The sequence below is a fragment of the Macrobrachium rosenbergii genome, chromosome 2 (assembly GCF_040412425.1).
Source record: "Macrobrachium rosenbergii isolate ZJJX-2024 chromosome 2, ASM4041242v1, whole genome shotgun sequence".
Classification (NCBI taxonomy): Eukaryota; Metazoa; Arthropoda; class Malacostraca; order Decapoda; family Palaemonidae; genus Macrobrachium; species Macrobrachium rosenbergii.
The window spans coordinates 90,556,333-90,560,881 of record NC_089742.1 but is presented as its reverse complement, the minus strand read 5'-3'; the positions used below and the strand labels follow the sequence as shown (position 1 = coordinate 90,560,881).

The window sequence follows — 4,549 nt, the reverse complement described above, 5'->3', positions numbered from 1 at the left end:
GTCCGAGTCGCAGAACGCCGTAAGTCGGACCTGTCGTATATATATATATATATATATATATATATATATATATATATATATATATATATATATATATATATATATATATATATATATATATATATATATATATATATATATATATATATATATATATATATATATATATATAATATTCTAATGCTGTGGTTTTAGTAATGCAGTAATCTCCCCTCAGTCATGGTGTGTATGTGTGTATTGATGTATACTGTATAATTTTGTATTCAGATGTGCATATGCTGTAACAGAATTAGCATAAAGTTACAGTGATTAAATACTGTATGGTTGAGAGAAGGACGATGTGTGGCGTGTAGAGAGAAAGACAGAGAGTTGTTTCTATAAATAGGTGGGTTGTTAACATTCAAAACTGTTGAAGTAACGCATTCCATTGGGGCTTGCTCAAAACACTGTTGGGTGGAAAATTCAATTACGTAAGTTGCCTAACATCATTCAGGAATTTTCCATGAGACAATATCTTTCCCTTCTATTATAGTAACTAGAAATCCTTTTGTTCTGAAACTATGTAATAATAAGTGTTATTATTAACTGTAATTCCATTTTTTCTAAATAAAAATCTCGTCTAGAACCTGTTCACACACTCGACCCTACCCATCAGCGTGTGGACACCCATACGATTCTTACAAAGGGGAATCATTCTGAGACCTATAGCCGTGTTGAAGAGAGAAGCGGTTCTCTCTCTCTCTCTCTCTCTCTCTCTCTCTCTCTCTCTCTCTCTCTCTCTCTCTCTCTCTCTCTCTCTCGGGACTTTGCATGTCCTGTTGTAACGTAACTGATAATTTTGGTAGACAAGGGTCACTCGTTACTTTTAACTGTTTAATTCCGTAGTAAATGTGTCTGAGTTATCTGAACAGTGTAACATAATTATTGGTTTTTAGTGCACAAAATATATTTACAGTGATTATATGTAAAGATACTTTTTTCATTTTTAATACTTTTTCCATGTTGTATGTTTTATGCTTTATCTTTTGACGAAGTTTATATATATGTGGTGTGTTTGCTATTGCCTTAATTTTTGCTTTACATTTTTTGATATTTAATTTTTTGCAGAGTATATTTCTGTGTCTTTTGTATCCACATTTGTATATGATTGATTTAATTGCCTTATTTTGTTTAACACTTGGGAATTAATTTACTTATATTTCCTTTCAATCAAATTTTGTTACTTAACAATTTAAATTTTACTTTAATAATTTTTTGATTAATTAATAAATTAATTTCTGATTTAATTTTGACTGATAATTCATTCAGATTTAATCCAATTTTGTTTTGTTTTCAAGTAATAATAAATTTCCCAGAGACTGTTAATGTCATGTACAATCTTTGAATTTAGAAATAAATTTTTTATTTAAAATTACTATCTCAGAGTTTCATTTGTGGACTCACCAGTAATTGATTCACCAGTAATTTTGATTTGAATTAGATACAGAGTGGTAAGTGAAATGTTTTCCTTCAAGTAATTGAAGTGAGCTCGAACCAGGGAAATAAAATTACTTAGATTTTATAATGTTATTGGAGTGATGCCCTTTGATTTTACCTCACACCTACTTTAATGAACTTTTCTTGATTGACAAGTTTTAAAAGGGATCACTGTTGCCTTTAGAAAAATCAGTCATTTTTTATGTATGATGAGGATTCAGGTGTCTGGCTGTTGTGAGGTAACTATAATTGTCAAATAAATGGTAAGTTTGGTAATCAAATATCAAGCACTTAGATACCAGGTTTAATCTGAAGATTGGATACTGGACACTTCGTCACATATATAAATGGTGCCCAGACCCGGGAAAACAGATCACAAATATCACTCTGGTTTATACTGATGGTGTTAGGGACATATTTTGTTAGGAGAGTGACCATATAGTTGTTTTAGTTTATTAGGAGAGTGACCATATAGTTGCTTTTTGCATTTTATTGTATTGAATTGTTGTCATATTGAATGCACAGTGGAGTGAGATAGCAGTAGCATGTGGTGGTCAGGTGTCTGCCAACATGGTAAAGGCACAAATAAAATTCATTGCAATCCAAGCATTGATGGACTCTGGTAAAATAGATGAAGAGTTAGGAGAGGCACAAGAGTTGTTGAATGCAGCTGAGGCAGAACTTATAGATAAACATGAGCAAAAGAAAGAGAAAAGTGATGCAGAAGCAGAGCTTAGACGTATAGAAGCAGAAGGAAATTTGATTAAGCTGAAAATGCAGGCAGAAAGAGAAAGAGAAGACAGAGCAAAATGAGAAAGAAAAGAAAGAGAAGAAGAGAAAGCTGCTGAAGAATTAAGGAAAAGAGCAGAAGAAGAAAGAGAGATATCTAGGCACATGAGAGACATGGGAAGGTTGAAAGCTACAGCTGAATTGCCCGTAACACCATCTAACCCTACTCAAGGTAATTCAGACACTGTATTTGATGTAGTAAGAGTGCAGCAGTTACTTTCAAAGTTTACAGAAGCATTTTTTTATATTTAATTTTTTGCAGAGTATATTTCTGTGTCTTTTGTATCCACATTTTTATATGATTGATTTAATTGCCTTATTTTGTTCAACACTTGGGAATTAATTTACTTATATTTCCTTTCAATCAAATTTTGTTACTTAACAATTTAAATTTTACTTGAATAATTTTTGATTAATCAATAAATTAATTTGATTTAATTTTGACATGATTAATTCAGATTTAATCCAATTTTGTTTTGTTTTCAAGTAATAATAAATTTTCCAGAGACTGTTGATGTCATGCATAATCTTTGAATTTAGAAATAAATTTTTGTATTTAAAATTACTATCTCAGAGTTTCATTTGTTGACCCACCAGTAATTTTGATTTGAATTAGATACAGAGTGGTAAGTGAGATGTTTTCCTTCAAGTAATTGAAGTGAGCTCGAACCAGGGAAATAAAATCACTCAGATTTTATAATGTTATTGGAGTGATGCCCTTTGATTTTACCTCACACCTATTTTAATGAACTTTTCATGATTGACAAGTTTTATAAGGGATCACTGTTGCCTTTAGAGAAATCAGTCGTTTTGTATGTGTGATGAGGATTCAGGTGTCTGGCTGTTGTGAGGTAACTATAATTGTCGAATAAATGGCAAGTTTGGTAATCAAATATCAAGCACTTAGATACCAGGCTTAATCTGAATATCAGACACTAGACACTTTGTCACAATATATATATATATATATATATATATATATATATATATATATATATATATATATATATATATATATATATATATATATATATATATATATATTGTCATAACCTGGTCGGTCTTGGCTGGTGAGAAATTGAAACAAAGTTATTATTGATGCTGCCACAAAACCAAGAAAGCCCAGCTTATGAGCAAAAGGAAAAGTTATTTGAAAACTTACCTTAGATATTCCTGGATTTACAATTGAATGAGGAAGGTCGCCATTTGGGAATTAGAATTCCTTTTACAAATTTACAGGGGTTTATTTAGAGACTTAGCAAGTAAACAATGAGACAACAAACAGCATGATAACTAAAGGGCAAACTCATAATTAGGACACATGGAATAATAATGCAATGATTGGCAACAAGCAAGTTGATTAAATATGGGACCAATGTGCAATACAATCAGTCCAATGATGATAATAACATTCAGTCTTGCCCTGTTTACATGAAATAGTCTCAGATAATGCAAATGATGGAACTCCAGGATGGGAGGATAATTCATGTGAACATTTCGGGCCACAACGGAATTTGGTAATGACTGCGACCAGGAATTTTCAGGATTTTGGTGGCAGACGAGATACTGAAGTACGGATTGCTATCGGCCGCTTGTCTCTCCTGAAAGAGACGTTCTAGGTTAGGAATGACGGTACACACTGAAGGAAATGGAATCCCCCCCTGTAAATGGGGATACTCTACACTTAATTGTTAACCCCTATGAGCCCAGCAGATAATTATAATGAAATCACGTAGGCACAATCTGGGAATTGTAGCAGCTTAGGCTCTAACAATGAACACGTGATCGCACTCACACAAAGAGAAAATTAACACGGATATTGCTAAACCTAAATAGCCCGTAAATTGCTCTGGGGGAGGGATGGTGGATGGTTATCACGGGATCTTTACTTGAATTCAAGGCACGTAGATGGCGAGATATGGGATGCAGGCAGGACTCGAACAAAGGAGGATTGCTTTGTGGAGGAAGGAGGTAAAGTTTAAAGAAATGGAATTTTAAGGAGTTTAAGTAAAAGGGGGAAGGGCTGGCTATTGACTACTTGCAACGTACGAACCTTTTATGACCATTGTTGGCGCCGAACAATCGTCCCAGTTGTCCGTTGAAGTCAGTTCAACCAGCGGAGCGGGAAAAACTGCAGCACGTGCGCTACAGATGAGGTCACAGGAGTATCTGCTGGCTTCCAAAACATGGGGTCTTGAGCTTCGAGCTTTTGGGCCACCCGTACCTGCAAGTATGTCAAGAGAACCAGCAAAGAGGGCAAAGGAAAAGCACACTTATCATTAGG

General features: G+C 33.7%; 1 pseudogene; it reads left to right on the top strand.

The window, feature by feature from the left end:
* Positions 1–2,379: 2,379 nt before the first annotated feature.
* Positions 2,380–4,549, top strand: part of LOC136843622 (prolyl 4-hydroxylase subunit alpha-3-like) — a 115,417-nt pseudogene continuing 113,247 nt past the window's right edge.